General features: G+C 35.9%; 2 long non-coding RNA genes across 2 annotated transcripts; one reads left to right on the forward strand and one right to left on the reverse strand.

The window, feature by feature from the left end:
* Positions 1–267: 267 nt before the first annotated feature.
* On the forward strand, positions 268–19,226 carry LOC123867352. The gene is made up of 3 exons (XR_006796393.1): positions 268–278; positions 8,339–8,345; positions 19,171–19,226. It is a non-coding gene; the product is annotated as an uncharacterized LOC123867352 (long non-coding RNA).
* Positions 3,201–4,067, reverse strand: LOC123867354. The gene is made up of 2 exons (XR_006796394.1): positions 4,015–4,067; positions 3,201–3,362 (listed from the first exon to the last, which is right to left on the reverse strand). It is a non-coding gene; the product is annotated as an uncharacterized LOC123867354 (long non-coding RNA).
* Positions 19,227–20,799: the final 1,573 nt, after the last annotated feature.

The following is a 20,799-nucleotide window of genomic DNA, read 5'->3' on the forward strand; positions in this document are numbered from 1 at the left end:
TTCATTCACCGGGAAAGGGTTGGGAGCGGACATTTCATTATTCTAATGTCTGCGGTGGGCGGCGCCAGCTAGGCCAGGTGTTGCGAAGTAAATGTAAATATTTTATTGTGAAGGCACAAACAGCGCCGGTGAGATCAATAAAATTTGTTTGTTCTGTAAAATGCTCTCCGTTGTCTGGTATAAAGATTGTGTACATGAATTATTCAAATATTCGAATGGAAGATACCTTACCAGCCCATTTGTTTTAATGTGCCGCTAGATGAAACGTGCCATTTATGGTATTTTTTAACCCCCGACCCAAAAAGAGGGGTGTTATAAGTTCGACGTGTGTATCTGTGTATCTGTGTGTCTGTGTATCTGTGTGTCTGTGTATCTGTGTATCTGTGTATCTGTCTGTGGCATCGTAGCGCCTAAACGAATGAACCGATTTTAATTTAGTTTTTTTTGTTTGAAAGGTGGCTTTATCGAGAGTGTTCTTAGCTATAATCTAAAAAAATTGGTTCAGCCGTTTAAGAGTTATCAGCTCTTTTCTAGTTTTCTTGTAGAAAAGAAGGTTACATAACCGTTAGGTTCATAATATTATGTCAATAGACAAATGTCAAGCTGTCAAGATGGACGTTGCCTAAATACATGATTATTTATTTGAAAATGATGTTTTGGAAAACTCAGATACTTTGGATCGTCGGGGGTGTTATAAATTTTTAATTTACACTTGTTATCGAATTTGTTATTATTGTTTACTAGCGACACGTCCCGGCTTCTCACGGGTAGCCAGATTTTGAAGTGTATTTTTGAAATGAAACTTCTTATAGCGCGCTTGACCGCCGGAGAGTAAAATGAGAAAAAAATCTGGCGCCAGGAGACTCCGATAGAAGCGAAACTTCTACTTAATTATTCGGTGTAAGAAATTCTTGTCAGACTAGACTACAACAATTTAGTCAATCAGTCAGTAACTACGAAAAAGAAATTATATCTCTTGTCTATCTTGGAAAAATTAGGGCCGCCATACCTACATTGTCACATGGATTATCCAATAATCCTATTTCTCGAGCGGATGAGCTCGGTGACCGACGCAGGTGAGGAAAGACCTCTATGCTGCTTTATGCTAGGTTGATACTTTTATGAAGTTCATTGTATCAGAATTACACCATATTATACATACAAAAACTCTAAAAATGAGACAATAGAGCGTACTTTTCAGTTACCCAATCTATGTGTTAAAACGTACATTATAATATATATTTATTACCATAAATCTTCCTCGTGATAATTGAGACCCATGGAGTTTCGTCTTCCATCTCCGAAACTATTTATCAGATCTTCATTTAAAGGTACTTAGCTACATAGAATCAATATGATGGTATAACCTTTATGAAATAAAAAGAGCTTGTCAGAATCAGGTCTGGTTTTGTAGTAAAAAACCGATCAAGTGCGAGTCGGACTGGCACAGGATGGGTTCCGTTCATCATACAAGAAATAACACTTTTTAATTATTTTTAATTTTCATTGGTGTATTTTTTGTAATAGCGGCATTAGAAATACGTATTCTGTGAAAATTTCAGGTCTCTACCTATTATGGTTCACAAGATACAGCCCACTGACAGACAGACGGACGAACGGACAGTGGAGTCTTAGTAATAGGGTCCCGTTGTCACCTTTCGGGTACGGAACCCTAAGTGTAAAAAAGTGCTTATTGTGTAAGTTCATATGATTCGTATTTTGACGGATCAAATGAGTGCACAAGCCGTTTGAGTCGTATTTTTACGAATTCGAATACGAATGATTGCAGGAAAATGTACCTACTTTGCTGTGGAAATATGTACCTACCTAAGGTACATATTTCCACAGATAATCGGAATAGCGTATTTCAATTTATATAACCTCTCAGTTTATCTCATTTACTATATAGTTGATATTCTGTTTCAACTTTCATTTAACACAAGTATCTTTGAGAGAGTTTCAATTCAGACGTGCTCTTAAACTCGAGGGCACGGTCCTTTGACAAACAAGCTAACACAATTTATCTCCCTTTTTAGGATCCAAAAGTAATACAATATACAATATAAAATACAAGGAATACTTATATTTTGTTCAGTCCATCTGCCCGTCCGTCTGTCTGTCTTTTAAAAACAAACTTTGAACGCTACAAAATGAAATTTAGCACTGCTACAGAAACCTGTTAACGCTATCATCATCATCGTCATCACCAACCAATCGCCGGCTCACTACTGAGCACAGATCTCCTCTCAGAATTAGAAAGGTTTGGCCGTAGTCTACCACGCTGGTCAAGTGCGGATTGGCAGACTTCACACACTTTTGAGAACATTGTTATGGCAGACTTATTTTCACGATATTTTCGTTCACGGTTAAAGCAATTGATATTCAGTTGCTTAAAATTCACAAACTCCGTAAAAACAGAGGGCATACCTGGGATCGAACCTTGGACTCCAACTAGGATGCCGACGTCTTAACCAATAGGCTATCACCACTTTTTTACCGCTATAAAATTCGAGTCTGAATATGAAATTCAAGATATCAAACAGTGATACCTGGTTAAATAGGTATTCGAAAATCGTTATGAGGTTAATATTATATTCTTAGTAATGACCTTTAAGGCCGATTCACACCAATTGTGTATGCAGTACGTACACGTGACACGTGACGCGCGTGAACCCGTAGACGTAACTGCACGCATTATGTCTACCGCGTGAACTTTCACGCCACGCAAGCGCTATGTCATATTTCATACAGTTCCATACATTACAACGCAATGGTACGTGCTATGTCTACGCTTACGCAACGCTTACGCAGCCTCTGTGAACGAGCTCTTAAAGTGTTTTGGACAGAGCCAGTGGGTGCCAGACCTAGTATAACTACGAAACACTACCGTATTTGAGTTTTGAATAGCATTAATCCAGTTATTTAAATCTATGTAGGTACCTAAGGTGCTATGAGACTACATACCTGCCAAATTTCATGATACTAGGTCAATGGGAAGTGGGTTTTGATTCCCTTTTCTTGACAGACACGACAGACAGATAGACAACGAAGTGATCCTATAACGGTTCCTATTATCCTTTTGAGGTACGGAATTCTTAAAATATGTTTTTTGAAATTAATCACCGTTTACGAAATATCATGCAGTCATGCGGCCATTTTACGTGTTTCATAGTCCGGTTTAAAAATTAATAAAGCGAGGGTATGTTATATTCACGTTACGTTTAATAATTCTAAAGACATTATACTGCGTAGAGCACTGAAGGTAAAAATTTTAATTTAGCCGTTCCTCTTCCGTCTACATTCCAACAAAATTAGATGAAGAGAATATGCCATTAATTTTTAATGCTATAAGAATTTCCTCGCTGAAATTAAAACTTAAGTTTATAAAAGTCACCTTAATAACATTCATATTTCCTAACAGTTTTGAATTTCGCTACCATTCAGTCAGCCTGTTTGCGTCCATTGATGGACGTAGGCCTTTCCGAAAGTAGCCATCTTAGGCCACATCATCACTTTCCATCAGGTGTGATTGTTGTCAAGCGCTTGCCTATGAGTAATAAATAATAATAAAAAAAAAATCATGGGGAACTCTAATGTTTTGAAAATATGACCTGAATATGAAAGTAGGTGGTGCCCGCAACTTCGTCCATGCTTACTTTTTTTTGAAATCTCGTGGAATTCTTTGATTTTCCGGGGTCAAAAGTAGCTTAGGCCTTCCCGGAGGTGCAAGCTATTTCTGTAACCTCACAATCGGTTAAATGGTCCACCCGTCTAACCGATCGTGAGGAAAAGCGAGTAGATAGACAGATAAACAGACAGACAGACAGAAATAGGTTCTTTCGCATTTAACGAGTATGAATTTGGTTAAAAGTTTAGGAATCCCCGAGGAGTTCAGATAATTGTCACGATTTTTATATATTTTTCGTGTCAAGTAGGTATAGGATATTAGATTATAGTAGACAACGAAATTCAAAACACGATGAGGTGAACAATTTGTAGGAATACTCTACTTACAAAAGTATAAAAAATAATGTTACTGTTATGAGGAAACTCCAGCGTCTGAAAATTCGAATATAAACAGGATGGAGGAAAATGACCGTGAAATATCACGTATCGCGGTAATAAACGATATTCATTTTACAACTTCAATTTTCTAGATATTAATCTTTTTTGCTAAGAATTGTCGCTTTTATTCTTAAGATACGAGTAGGAGCACGTATCGTGGAATAACATATTGTTATTATACAAACATATTTCTATCGATTTTGAGGTTGGTATTCCTACCTACCTACCCAGTTTGTTAACTGGCTTCAAAAAAGGAGAGGTTCTCAATTCGACTGTATGCTTTTTTGTTTAGCTAGCTAGCTGCATGCCAAACTTCAGTTCTAGCTGTCCTGTGGTTTGAGCTGTGCGTTGATCAGTCAGTCAGTCATCTTTTCATTCATTATATCTATAGATCACAGTGAACTCTTGGTTTGAAACTTTGAAGGCATCGATCGTGATTAATATTATTATTTAGAGTTTTAAACATAGAGATAGTCATCATCTCATCATCATCATAGTCAACCTATCGCCAGCCCACTATTAGCAAGGGTCTTTCTCAGAATGAGAAAGGCTTAAGTCATAGTCCTTCTACACTGGCCCATTGTGGTCACTAGGCTGTCACCGCTTTTACTGAAGGGGTCTGAGAACCCTAATATAAACTTACTGATAAAGACGAGCCGCCTAATAAAAATTAACCCTCAAGATTTCTAAAAAGCCGCGCCTTATAACAGAAAATATATGAAAAAGAATATGTTTGCTTAAGGTTCACTATGCCAAACATTTGGTGCGGTATTAAGGTGTCAATAAAATGGGTCGCTATGAGTATCGAGTGGCAATAAATTCGTTTTCAGCTACGTAGAACTAAGAGTTCAGATTATTTCGCACCATTTACTCCTTTCATCTACCGTTTTCATAATACCCGGTTCTATGAAAAGGATTTTCTCCTGCAAGATTGAAATTTTTGACTACACCCAAAGCGTGGGTTCTTAGAGCATTGTTCACAAAAATACTGCCATTTATTTATATCGACTGGAAATTATTTATAGTTTTGCCTGTAGGTAACCAGTGATATTGAGTTACTTAGCGGAAAGATGCTTCATAGGATTTCATATTTACTTACAGCAAAAATTAATTAATTCCTGCGTTTAAATCGCTTCTGTAATTTCAATGTTAAGCGTTTAGGTACAGTCAAACAAAATTTTTAAAAAAGCGTTGTTAGGCTCTATGTCGATAATAATGCTTCCTCCAAGTAGAATTTTCAAAATATATTCAATGTACAAAAACCGTCCAGTTATACTTTTATTATAAGTTATGTCACTCGCTCCATACAAATGTAGTTCCAATTTCATTTGAATATTAAGCAACCAAAGTCTATGAAATTTTGCAGACATATTCTAGAAACTAATATCTATGCCCGTAGTTTTCCAGATTTCTGTTAAAATATTCGGTTTCAAAGTTACGCGGTCTTAAAAATTCACATACAAATCTTTAAGCGCCTGTAATTTTAAAACTACATATTTTTAGAAAAATCTAAAACACTACAGGCACAGATATTAGTTTCTAGAATATGTCTGCAAAATTTCATGGACTTTGGTTACTTAATATTCAAATGAAATTGGTACTACGATTGTATGGAGTAAGTGACGGAGAGAGCCCTGTTAACTGCAGATACATAATCTTTTGTTTCCATCCTTTATGGTCATACATTTGTCAGCTCGCATCTAAACATGGGTAAACTAGCCGAAACCAAAATTCGTGTTATCCTTTTACGAGATAAAAAATCACAGCAAACTCTCAGAAATTGTGCTACCCGTGCCTACAACATATTATGTCTATAAATTTGGCCGACGTGTCCAATATTTCAGTCGTTTTCACCGACCTGACCTGTTTTAATAAATCCTCTAGGCCTGCGCTGAATTGGTTGCTCTGGGACATAATTTTATTGCGCCAATGAATGATTTATAGAACAAAGAGGTGTCCTAAACACGGTTCATTGAATCCTTGTGGGTATAAACTTTATGTATTGTAAAACCTATAAGGTAAATTCTGAAATAAATTTTCAAAACATGTAAAAATTGGGAAACCAGTAGTGATTGAACCTGTATTCCTCTGGCTATCGCAGCCGTGCATTTCCTTTAGTCCGTTTAGACCACGGTCCCTTCACTGCTGATGACGAAATCTTTAATTAAGTATGTATTTTTTAACAGCCTAAAACACTTATATAGTCATTGATGAAGGGGACATTGGTGGACTGGGTAGGTTACTTTATTTCCGAATTTCTTGCAAGTGTAGGTAAAACACTTTAATCTATACTAATATTATAAAGAGGAAACCTTTGTATTTTTGTATTTTTGTATGTTTGTATTGAATAGGCTCAAAAACTACTGGACCGATTTCAAAATTTCTTTTACCATTACTTAGAGGGATTCTTTCGAATCCGTATAGGCTATATTTTATCCCGGAAAATAGAAAAAATAAATGTCCACCCGTGCGAAGCCGGACCGGATCGCTAGTAAAATTATAAAAACAGGAAAAATCTTCTAAGAAATTTTCCTTATTATGACATTTATACAGTACTTATGATTTTTAAGGCAAAAATGAATATTTATTTCAGATAACAGTTTTTTCAGCCAAAAAGGATCTTAAGATTCATATCTATTAAACCAGCCTTAGTCTGAGCAGCCTCCTTGAGGCAAACTTAGGCTTTTGCCTCAAAGGTTACATTACGACGTTCATTTTGACATACCTACTTTTATGCATGGTGCGCATTGAACTCGAGAAAAAAACTATTCGCCTGAAAGCCTCATGAGTCATGGTACGTCCTTTAGCGTGCCTTTATCGAGGTAATACTTAGGGTACTAAGGGCGCTACAGATAATATTACTAAGTATAGATAATATTATTCAAGAGTTGGTGATAAAAAGTCAAAGAAGTAATAAATTTGCCAAGAAAAACCTCGAAATTCGATTAACCCGAGGGCTGTAGTCCAAAACTTCAATCTTGCAGCGAAAATTATTTTTATGAAACCGGGTATCTTGAAGAGGGATGAAAGGAGTAAATGGTGCGAAATAATCTGAGCTCTTATTTCTACGTTGCTGAAAACGAATTTATTGCCCTTCCATACCTACTCATAATATCGGCCCTTTCTACTGGCTCTCGAGGTGGTTATAAAAATCTAATAATATTATACTAGCATATTAGGTACCTATACAACGACGCGACGTCGCTCATATCGAGCCTCTCGAGCCGATGTTCACTTTGTTTCCTGAGAATGCTCCGGCGTCGGAGTGAAATGTACGTCGGGTGTGTTTTGGAAGATCTAAGTGTTGTTAGTGTGTATTGTTTGCTTGTCCTGCTTCTTTAGTAGGATGGGGGATGCATATCGCATACTGCACGTTGTACCCATACAGATTTGACTGTTTTGGTTGATCTTAACCAAATACTTCCGTAAAGTAACGGCTGCTTATACCCAACATTTCTAGTCTAACGAACAAATACCACAAACTACTAATGAAAGCTTCATCGTATCCATTTGAGCAGCGTCAGGCCAAGAAGCCTGGTCTTGAAGCCGACCCGAACCGTCTTCTCAGCTCCACACGGCATTTAAAAAAAAAACCAGCCAAGTGCGAGTCAGACCCGCGCATCGAGGGTTCCGTACTCGGGTATTTCTTCCGACATTTTGCACGATAAATCAAAAACTATTATGTTTAAAAATAAATGAAAATCAGTTTTAGAATGTACAAGTAAAGTCCTTTCATATGATGCCACACTTCTTGTAGTTATCTTGGTTTGAAAATTAAAACACATTTTAATTTTTTTTCTGTGATGTAACCACATTCACGGTTTTCATATTAACCGTTATTTGTGCTATAAGACCTACCCACCTGCCAAATTTCACGATTCTAGGTCAACGGGAAGTACCCTATAGGTTTTCTTGACCGACACGACGGACGGACGGACGAACGGACGGATGGACAGACAGACAAAAAAGTGATCCTATAAGGGTTCCGTTTTTTCTTTTGAGGTACGGAATCCTAAAAACGACAAAATTGCTCGCCATGTTTTGAACTCAGATGAAGTTTAAAATCAGAAAAAGCCACCCAAAAACTCATTCTGTTGTTAAAACTGACACGTAAAGGCACACAAAATTTTACGCAGCCGATGAATGGTTAGTCGTGGACGTGGCATGCAGAACTTTTGACAATATTTTTTTCTTTATCATGAACGGATTTTTGTATTGTTGTGACTTCTGAATTGAAAAAAATGATTTTTATTTTTACAAAGACAGCTTAGAGAACCTTTGTTTATTAGTATCTACAGAAAATAAGTTATATCTTTTCATAAGCTTATACCTACTATGGTTATTTCCACTTGTTCAACACCTTCACCAGATTCTTATTTTTTGTCTGTTTATTTGTATGAGCTAAGTTTTTAAAAGGCTTAACTGATTTTGACGGTCTTTTATAAACAGGCTATTTATAATATAATATGCTATTTTTTATTTATAGACTAGCGCTTGACTTGAAGGTTTATCTAAGGAAAATATATCTTTTAAAAGTGGAAGGGAAACTGACGAAATAAAATGAAATGAAATTCTTATTGATCAAAACACATATAATATACATTTATAATTTTCTTGGAGTCCTGGCCCCGAAACTAGAAGAGTCCGTTTGTCTTTAAGTTTGTTAACAGAGCCACAGAAAATAGTTACCTGAGCCCGCCTGCTAATACGAATAAAGAAATCAAAAAATCCATGGCACAAGTTTAGGTATAGAGTCAACTTTGTAAGCCCCGAAGTCCTACAACTCATTTTTTTTTTATTCCACAATCTTGACCAAGTTGAAACTTTTCCTAGGTAACTCAAGCCGCTATTACGGGAAAATGGCACGTCTTGCACACTTGTCCTCAAGTTTGCCAGTAGAGCCACAGCGCGTCTATAAGTTTTCACATAAACAGTGTGACTTTAAAACTGCTTGCCAATTTTATACTTAACGTATTGTAAAGTTTTATAGGTATATAGCCTTTTCCTTTAGCTAGTTCCTAGCTTTATCTCGTCTGAATCGTTTGAGCTTTTTGAGAATAGGTTAAATGGATGGGATATGAAAATCTATACCTTATCTGCAGAAATAAAGTATAGCACTCCCTCTGTTACGTACTTAATCCCATATCACAAAATATGATAGAAGCAAAAACCTCAGTGGGTGCTAACTATTTTGAGTCACCAGCCAATCATAAACGAAACTATGATTTTTAATTTACATTAATAATTGACATTAATATTAGATACTAGCTGACGCCCGCGACTTCGTCCGCGTGGATTTAGGTTTTTCGAAATCCCGTAGGAACTCTTTGGTTTTCCGGGATAAAAAGTAGCCTATAAGCTAATCCAGGATATTATCTATCTCCATTCTGAATTTCAGTCAAATCCGTTCAGTAGTTTTTGCGTGAAGGAGTAACAAACATACACACACACATACAAACTTTCGCCTTTATAATATTAGTGTGATCGTAGTCGCTATCCAGGGAGTTGTAAGACGTTTTCTCTTAACGTATATAAAAATAACAGTTCCTTAATATAAGATAGAGTAGGTATGGACAAATTGAATGCGTCGGTACCATACCGAAACTAATCTATGTTTTGGAGAGTTCCATTCTATGTAGTTTGAACCATGCTTCAACTCCCTTACAGAGTTGAACATTTTCATTTCATTCATTACACTTACAACATAATAAGAGTCCATTGCTTATAGATACAACTTCTTGCTACGCATACCTACATTTTTATGACAACGTGATCCGTATAGGATGCATTTCCTTTTTTTATTTATGTGGCACTAGAGGATACCCGCGACTCAGTCCGCGTGGATTTAGATTTTTAAAGATCCCGTGGGAAGTGTTTGATTTTCCGGGATAAAAAGTTGCCAATGCCAATCACAGGGACGCAAGCTACCTCGGTACCAAATTTCATACAAATCGGTTAAGCGGTACCAATACCTATTTAGGAATCCCGTGAGAACTCTTTGATTTTCCGGGATAAAAAGAAGCCTATGTCCGTCCCCGAGATATAAGCTAACCCTGTACCAAATTTCGTTAGAATCGGTTAAATTGTTGGGCCGTGAAAAGGTAGCAGACAGACAGACAGACACACTTTCGCTAGTATGGCTTTTGCACAATACACACACGACTTAGAGATAAGGTACATAATATACATTTCATGCCAAGAAAATAAACAATTTCTATAGAGGTAAGTATCGCGGATAAAATATAGTAAAATAAAATATGAACTATTCATAGTTTTTACAAATTTTTACAAAAAAAAAAATTCATATAATAAAAGCCTTTTCACTATTGCGATACTCCCTCAATACAATTTTCAAACGACCGCGTACGTACCTATCTTCCAATATATTGCTGTCCAGGGTTGATTGAAGTCCGAAAGCTAACATGGATCCTATCGAATAATTTATGAATCTCATCTAGTTTTCATGTAAAAAATATTGCATTTTTATGAAAAATGTGTAGAAAAAACGACACTTTACCAGATTCATTATCGTGATAATTTACACCAATGCCTTTGATTGGATCTTTGATTACGACAGATCGACTACTTCTAAGTGTGGATGCAGGACCTGGAATAACAAAAGAAGAAAGACGGTTAAATCTCTCCTTACTGAACCCACTTATTCACTTCTATATAATATTACACAGAAACATAGCCATATTTCAACTTTTCATGAAAATTATTGTAACACCAGATATTATATTGCTGTGTTAAAATGATTCAACCCACACAAAGTTTTTGATATTCAACTTAAAGTTCAGATTTTAAAGTTAAAGAAAAAGTGTGGGTTGAATTCTTTTTGCGTAACATCGTCCAATTAAAAATATTAATATTTTTTTTTAATTCTCGTTCTACAATTAGTTCACAATAATTAATAATTATTACAAGCTCTTCACTACACACTTAAGGGCTTAGTAACTCGAAGTTAAAAGAGGCTTTAGATAAAAAACTTTTCGTTTGATGACCGCCAAACTTCGATGAAATAGACACGCGATGATGTTGATAAATGATGATCTAATAAAATTAGTTGTGACTAGCCCGCAGCTTCACCCGCGTGGATTGGTCAGATCCCCTGCAGCATCAGGATTGAGGAGTTGGAATCCAAATTTTTTACGGAACAACGTCGCATAGTTTCCTTAACGATTAAAAAAAATTATGCAAATCGGTTCAGAAATCTCGGAGATATCAGTGTACATAGGTAGAAAAACACAACTCCATTTTCCAAAGTCGGTTAAAAAGTAGCCTATATTACTTCTTGGTTAATTCTCTACTTGTCTGTGAAAGTCCCGTAAATAGGTTTAGCCATTCCGAAGATTAGCTCGTTCAAACAAATACGACACTTAATTTTTTTTTAAGTTTTTATTTAAAGTATTTTGCAACGACATGGTTTTAACAATTAAAAGCTTTTGGATTCCTTCATTTGAGAACTTAATTGCCTGAGCACAGGTCTTGTTATTTCCATCCAAAATACCTACACGTAGAAAGCAGTTGATGAGATCGATTATCTTTATGGGATACACATTCCATAGTGGCCACTAACGCCTGTAATACCTCATGGCGGGCGTTAGGGTGTTAAGTGCCGCCATGTTACATTTTTATGTGCCCCACCAAAATGAATTTGTATGGTTAGATAGCTTTGACGTGTCGGTCTTTTATATTTTCATCTTTAGGTTGAGGAAATGTTACTGTATACTAGAACTATAAAAATTAAATTAAAAATTTAAAAAACCCCCGACACATAAACCTCTAAAAAGTAAAAAATAATAGGTAAGTATGTATGGGCCCTTTAAGAATAGTATAAATAGTAAAGTTTTTATCCAAGCGCTCGTTGCGCCAGGGGACCGCTACCTATCATAAACTATGAAAGTCATCTGTTGTAGAAAGAATAGTTTTTGTTAACTTTAGCGGTCCCCCGACGCAACGAGCGCTTGGATAAAAACTTTACTATTTATACTATTCTTAAAGGGCCCATACATACTTACCTATTATTTTTTACTTTTTAGAGGTTTATGTGTCGGGGGTTTTTTAAATTTTTAATTTAATTTTTATTTCACGCTTTTTAAACTTTTATTTATAAATTACCGTTTATTTGTGCCATTCTAAGACCCAATTTGTATAATAATATAAATCCAATAAGGCAACTAATATCTCTTCAAAAGTAACATCAATGTTATGTTAATTATACGTTCCATGAAATATTTTTAACCGAACATCACTAAATCAAGAATTATCTGAATGACTCACAAAGTATTCACTTATAGTTTAACACGACCAAAACGAAATTTCTGTTTCTAACATGTCGTTGCTTTAAAAATGTACCCATTTTACGTAGTCGTATAATATTTCGCTTTTTAAGATATACGATTAAATTGAAATCGACTTTCACCCGATGAAATAAGGAATAAAGTGGCTTGTATTTTATTTTGTTTGTTATTGCATGTCAAATTTTTATTTGACATAACTTTCAAAAATCGTTCAAGTGTGAGTCTGCCTCACACATGAAGAGTTCCGTGCAAGTTTTTTTTTATGTAATGACAATTCAGTTGTCGGATTTTTCTCTTTACTTGGGCCACAGGAGTAGAGTGCTTGGGCTATAAGATATTGCTACCTGCCTTTCATGATTCTAGGTAAACGGGAAGTACCCAATTTATAAGTTTTGATTCTCTTGAAAGATGCGACAGACGGACACACAGAGAGACAACGAAGTGGTGAAGGAAAACACCGTCAGGAAACCTGCATGCTTGAGAGTTGGCCATAATGCTCCCTCAAAGGTGCGTGAGGTCTGCCAATACGTGCTTGGCCAGTGTGGTAGCTTCTCATTCTGAGAGGAGACTTGTGCTCAGTAGTGAGCCGGCGATGGGTTGATCCTGATGATGATGAATTTTAAACGTATTTTGTCAAAGTAAATAAGCTGAGTTCGAGCAGATAAAATAAAAGAAGGTGGCAATCCAAACCTGCGCGACAAAGCGACTACGAAGCGGGAACCTCAGCCACGCGGAGGGTCATCGCCTCCCACGATATTTAATGATGCCATGCACACCTACGCGACTACAACTGTCGAGGCTACAACATTTTTTTTTCTCTACAGATACCTACTGAACCCTAAAAATAGTTTGACTATAGTTTGGGCTTGGGTTAATTGTTCGTGGCCTTTGGTTAACTGTTGGATATAATAATTGAATTGATGTTTTGTCGTTTAACTGTGATTATAATATTTTATAAATTAGAAATTCCGCGCCTACGATCCTAAGTATCTGAGTTTTCCAAAACATCATTTTCAAATCTTGTTTCAAATAAATAATTATGTATCTAGGCAACGTCCATCTTGATAGCTTGACATTTGTAAATTGACATAATATTATGAACCTCTGTTACAATAGTGAAAGATCCCAGGGCCACCAGAGGTCACGTATTTTCTGACGAACGAAATGTGGACGATTGAGTAGTGTTAGTATGTACTAAGAACGCATGCCTACAGACCTGCTAGCTTGCTTAGACGGCCAATTTTCAGGTATCAGGTAATCAAGGTACATAAAAACATTACTTACCTCACGTAAATTCTCCAATTTTTTTAATTTTTAGCAGACTTTTTTAAATATTAATAATTAATTGACATAAGTAAACTATAAGAGAGTGAGAAAGAGAGAGAGAGAGAGAGAGAAGTCAATACATCCTAATACATGTCTCACTCAGTCTCATGCGCGTAGATAATGCTCTCGAGCTCAAACCCACAGAGGCATTAAAATTGAATTTAGGGCATGATTGGCCCTCTGGATCGGTCTGTCTTCTTGTAAAAGGTTTTAAAATAGTTGTCTGGTGGACATATATAAAAATGGAGCGTCAGAATTTACGTGCAGTTAAGTAATTACTTGTTTTGGGAGCTTTAAAGCGTCTGCAAAGCAATACGGCCGACGCGGGAAGTGTCTAGGAGTATTGGCGACTTATTTTTAAGGATATTGCCTAAAATATACGTAAAAATCAGCTTGGAGAATTTACGTGAGGTAAGTAATGTTTTTATGTACCTTGATTATCAGAAACCTGAAAATTGGCCGTCTAAGCAAGCTAGCAGGTAGGCTAGGCATGCGTTCTTAGTACTTACTAACACTACTCAATCGTACATATTTCCTTTGTCAGAAAATACGTAACCTCTGGTGGCCCTGAGATAAAAGTAATAAGAAAACCAGAAAAGAGCTGATAACTTCCAAACGGCTGAACCAATTTTTTTGGATTATAGCTAAGAACACTCTCGATCAAGCCACCTTTCAAACAAAAAAAACTAAATTAAAATCGGTTCATTCGTTTAGGCGCTACGAGGCCACAGACAGATACACAGATACACCGATACACAGATACACAGATACACAGATACACAGATACACCGATACACAGATACACAGATACACAGATACACAGATACACAGATACACAGATACACAGATACACAGATACACAGATACACACGTCAAACTTATAACACCCCTCTTTTTGGGTCGGGGGTTAAAAATGAAAGTTATTTTTCTCATTTTTTTATATTTTATAGCAACTACCAATACAACGTTCGTATTTTTAGTTGATGATCCATACTAATATTATAAATGCCAATGTGTGTCTGTCTGTCTGTCTGCTACGTTTTCACGGCCCAACCGCTGAACCGATTTTAATGAAATTTGGTACAGACTTGGGATACATCCTGGGAAAGGACATAGGCTACTTTTTATCCCGGAAAATAAAAGAGTTCCTACAGGACTTCAAAAACCGAACTCCACGCGGGCGAAGCCGCGGGCATCAGCTAGTTTTATAATAAAACTTAAAGGTACCTAGCCTTATCTAATTAGTACGCAATTACCGTACAAATCATGCTCGTGTGAAATGGTACTAAGAATAGGTAGTACCTGCATTTCCGCTCTGAACAGTAAGGCTGCGCAATAAATGAGACAGCCTTTCTGTCACTAGATGAGTTAATTAACCGCGGTGAAACGAAAGAATTTTTCAGCAGTAAGACTTCATAGCATGCAAAGAAGACAGAAAATCCGTAAGAGCAACACTGAAAATTTCCTGCTGCCACTGTACCTACTTGTTAAATACCTTGACTGGTTAAATATTTGAGTTCCAGTGGACCTAGTAGAGCTTATCAAAAGTTTTGAGATTTTGTTTTATTGTAGTACAGTTTTACGATATTGTAGGTATCTACTTCTTATTTAGCATCCTTGTTATCGAGTAGTCTAGGAAATTTCCAAAAGCTTACGCAAAGTCTGTAAATTATTATTAATTATTTAAGTAGGTACAAAAAGGCCAATATTTCACTAAAATATTGAAACGTTACTATAGTAAGATTTTCCATAATTATTATGTAAATCCCCGAAACAAAACTTAATAAGAAACAGTGTCAAGAGAATTAATGAAGATGCCTGTAATTTCGCGTGCTATATTTCACGTTAAATTTATGTATCAAACAAGATAAATTTCTACCGGCTGGAGTTTGAAATAACATCCGCTTAATTAAAGTTAATCTGGAATGTAGCTCGCGACACGATTCCATTAGCTAGCGACTTAGCCTACACAACTAGGATCATATCGTCAAAAGATGTAAGTACGTACAATTTAATTCATTAAAACTTGTAGTTTTTTCATAAATCTAATTAAGATAAGTACCTACTTAACCCGGCACAAGGCGTAGCCCTATTAATACACAAATGGGCGCAACCGGGTAAAAATACCCACATCACATAATAAAGAAACCGGTCAAGTGCGAGTCGGGCTTTGCTCTTTTAGGGTACCGTCTTACTTATTATGATCAATAGGTCAATTTCATAAATAGGCAAATTGAAACCTAAAAGCAAGCTAAGTAAATTTCTATTATTGAATCACCCAATTTATTTACCTATATAAAAATTCTGCAATCTTACTTAATTCAATATATCAACAAAATTACAGTACAAAGTGCCTATCTTATTTTCCCAATAAAACATTGTTTTGAAACACTTGAAAAACATTTTATTATAAATTCCATACAATAGATAAAGAATTTCAATCGAACACGAACAATCGCTGCCTGGCAGGTAAATTCACCGTGGAAATTTAGTTATGTTTTTCTTTGTGAAGCTACTGAGAATGACGTTGTTGCTTTTTTCACTTTTTCCCTGAACATACAAATCCTGACATACTAATGAAGACAACTGAAAAAAATCTATCGAAGCAAAAATTATATTTTTATACAAAATATGCTATTTTAAAGATCATAAATAAAAGCTTTGCCTCTTTAGTACCTAGAATTCATATCAATTAAATACAAAACTCGTAAAATTTCTTCTCTCACTTATATTTTTTCTCGGAATGCGAAAGCAGATTCAGTACGAACACTGTGTTTTTATTAATTGTGAACAATATACTTTACTCATATTATTTATAAGTATTATCTTTACATTCTAGTATAAAACAAAGTCGCTTCCCGCCGTCTGTCCTTCTGTACGCTTAGATCTTTTAAAATAAACAACGGATTTTAATGCGGTTTTCATAAATAGATAGAGTTATTCAAGAGAAAGGTGTATGTGTTACATACTTTAATATTGTATGGTGTTAATTTGTATAAATATGACGATGATTGGTCAAGATATCGAAAGAAACCAACCCGACTGACTAGACAGCTTTCATCGTAAACGAAGAGTTCCGTGCCTATTCCGTACAAGATATACCTACGTACGCACCTAACACTTTTATGTAAAACATTGCAAGTTAATGTAATTTAGTAAATATTTTTTTTCATATGTACACTTTTTTTTGTAAAGTAACCACTAATTCACTTTTTGGATTTTTTCCTTTACCTACCTGTGCTAAAAGACCTATCTACCAAACTACCTGCCAAATTTCATGAATTCAGGTGAACGGGAACTACCCTGTAGGTTTTCTTGAGGACAGACAGACGGATAGACAGAAAGACAAACAGACAGACAGACAAACAGACGGATAGACAGGCAATTTTCTGAGATATAAAGAAGCCTTTTTACTCTCCAAGTATTTAACTACAATCATGCAAAAAAACTACGTCCGTTGTCATCATCATGTTATTCCGTTGTGACGTGATTGAAGAACAAATCAACTGACAAACACACTTTCACTATCATAATGTTGATGATCATGATCTGCCTATTCTCAGACTGAAAAAGGGACCAAAGAAATGTTTGTAGCCCTAATTCTATTCTTCGGCAGAACCACTCCGCTTTTAATAAGCATGCATGAATTACTTTCACTTTTACCCTACGAGTCCCTGAATAAATAAAATGAGACCGTCCCACACCGTTGCTTCCCTCCCTTTGTACTCACACTTCCTGGCATGCGTAATGGGATACCCTAACAAAATGGCGGGCAAAAGAAATCTTTTGTGTTGAATAAAAATTAGTACAATAGAAACCAGTAAGGACCTGCATATAAGGTCAGTTATCTTGGCAAACAAAAGCTTCAAAGTTCTCTTGGAAAAATATACTCCGTTAAATTATTTTAAATATTCAAATTGACATTTTATCGTTCATATTAATAGTCCTATATTTAAAAAAAATCAAACCAGCCACATCGAATATTAAAACTTGTTCTGAAGTTTACTGCGTCAAAATCATAAAGGTGATCAAAGTTAAATTATTTCATTTGACCGAGGAATAAATAAATCTTTATTAATTTTACAAAATTTATTAGCAAACTAATTTGAGGCTCTGCCGCCTGAGGAAGGATACCTAACTGTGTTACCCTTTTGAAAAAATAATTGTAACTAGGTAAGTAATATTAATTATTTATTATTATAAAATTTATAAATGTATAAAGATATCATAATTCGTTGTTTTCCTCCCTCTGTTAAGTCTTTTGTCTTTGGTAAGTAAGTCGGTTCCACGAAATACACGCTCCGTTTGTATCGGCGTTGACTGACCAATTTTTGGTCCCCTCTATCAATTCAATAATACGAACACAATAACCAAGTACTCCAAAAGTTGGTAAAAAATAACTTAGGCATTCTTAACAATCTGTCTGTCCGTCTGACATCTATCCTAATCTTCTAGCCTATATGGTAAAAATATTAGTACCTACTACATAGTATGACTAGCGACCCGCCCCGGCTTCGCACGGGTGGACATTTATTTTTTCTATTTTCCGGGATAAAATATAGCCTATACGGATTCGGAAGAATCCCTCTAAGTAATGGTAAAAGAAATTTTGAAATCGGTCCAGTAGTTTTTGAGCCTATTCAATACAAACATACAAAAATACAAAGGTTTCCTCTTTATAATATTAGTATAGATAATAATTTAAAACAGCAGCGCGAGCTCAATCAGTTTCTTGCTGATTTTGCAAAGCTTTGTCGATAAGAAAATTTCGAGAAATCTTCTACACATTGATTGTATTTGGTGCATAACAGACAGAAATATATAATGTAATTTAGTTAGTCAAGTTAGAAACTACAAGCACTGGTGTATCCCGGTATTACTCATATCGGCGCGGAAGTGTAGACAGCGACGTCCGTGATTGCAGCGCACTAGTATTTGTCAATGTCCGCCGATTTATCTTCCGTGAGTGTTGCCAAAATTACATCTATAGCAAGGGTAACATTCTCAGAATACTATTTGTTTACTTAAACTGATCGTAATAACAGTTCAAGAAAGCTTTATCCATACTTATATTGTCAAGAAACTATTCTTCTATGTTTTCAGCTTTGGTATTTTGCAGTATTCAATAAAATTTTGTCTGCCAACTTGGCCATTGTGGTAAACCATGGCCAAACTCTTTTTATTCTAAGAAGAGACTCATGCTCAGTAGTGCGCCGGCGATGGGTTGATCATGATCATGACTAATACTTTGAACTAAATAAAACAGTCACACTAGTAGACTAGGTATGCAGGCACCTTATATGTGCTAGTTCAAACCAAATCATCAAAACGAAATAGTGCTCCCATACATGAAAAAGGAGCTGAAAAAAAAAAAACTTAAAAATTTGTCAATTTTAGACCATTTTTGTGACGGGGGCTATCTAAAAAACTAGGAACTTAGGAATATGACATTTAGGTATATTATGGACCATATAAGTACTGTATTTAAACAGCAATTACTGAAAACAACGATTCATAAAATAGTTTGTAAGCTATGACCAAAAACAGGAACACTTTTTGGGCTTTGCTTTGTATGTGTATTTTGTATTTATTGATTCTTCGATTTATTCTTATAAAAGCGCTTACAAAAGTCAGATTGGTACATTAACAGGGCTCTCTCTGTCACTTACTCAATACAATCGTAGTCCCAATTTCATTTGAATATTAAGCAACCAAACTCCATGAAATTTTGCAGACATATTCTAGAAACTAATATCTGTGCCTGTGGTGTTTTACATTTTTCTAAAAATATGTAGTTTTAAAATTACAGGGGTCAAAGATTTGTATGTGAATTTTTAAGACCGCGTAAACTTTGAAACCGAATATTTTAACGGAAAGGAAAACCACAGGCACAGATATTAGTTCCCGGAACGTTTCTACAAAATTCCATTGAGTATGATTGGTTAGTATTCCAATGAGAGACGAACTACGTTTGTATGGAGCGAGCGACGGAGAGACGCCTCTTAATAAAATAAGTATAATAATAAATTAATACTTTCACGGTTTATTGCGATGTTCTAGCTCGGAAAAGAATATACCCAAAATATGATGTTCATAATTATGTACGGAACCCTGAAACATCGAGGCCCGACTCGCATTTGGCCGGTTTTTCAAAAGTTCAGATAGCGATGTGAAAGTGTAGATAGGTAAGCACCCCCGTGATAGCGCAGTCGTGTTTGTCAATGTCCGGCGATATATCGCCCATGACCGTTGCCAAAACTGCACATGGACGTAAATGCTCACGTTCCCTGCAGATTACATGTCGTTTAGCTGTAAAACATATCGTACTACCCGTATATCGTGTTAACAGAAGCTGAGTCTTGTGTTTACAATTTAAAATTCTTGTAACACCAAGCTCTTTGCTTTTAACCCCGACTTAGTACAAATAGGTTTGTATGTAATCCTACTAATATTATAAATACGAAAGTGTGTCTGTCTGTCTGCGAGCTTTTCACGGCCCATCCGTTTAACCGATCTTGACAATATTTGGTACAGAGATAGCTTGCATCCCAGGGACGGACATAGGCTACTTTTTGTCCCGGAAAATCAAAGTGTCCAGCCATGTGAGATTGCAGTCAAGGACTAACTTGTAATAGGAATTAAAAAAAAGTTTTTATAAATAATTTTTTGAAAGTATATTCAGATAATATTATTTTTTATCAAAATAATGTTATTTTGTAGGTACCGACCGACAAATTTGTATCTACATTGGAAAGTACATAAAACCGTTATCGAAAATGTACACCATAAAGGCGTACCTATACGACCGCTATTAGGGAGACGAAGGTGAGACGTAGCATTGTCTACGAAGAAAATCTTTATGCGAACCGGAGAAAGGTCGTCTAGTCCCTACCTACTACAATCGCATAATAGATTCGGATGTGGTGATAGTACGTGCTTAATCGATTCCAGGTCCGGTTTACGTGGAGAATGGATATTGAGGACGAGCGCTACTTTTTCTTAATGGTATATTCAATACCTATAATATAGATCATACACGATGAGCAGCACATGTAGGTTACTTATACCTACATGTGCTGCTCATATAATTTATAACCCCCGACCC

The sequence above is a fragment of the Maniola jurtina genome, chromosome 8 (genome assembly GCF_905333055.1).
Source record: "Maniola jurtina chromosome 8, ilManJurt1.1, whole genome shotgun sequence".
NCBI classification, from domain to species: Eukaryota; Metazoa; Arthropoda; class Insecta; order Lepidoptera; family Nymphalidae; genus Maniola; species Maniola jurtina.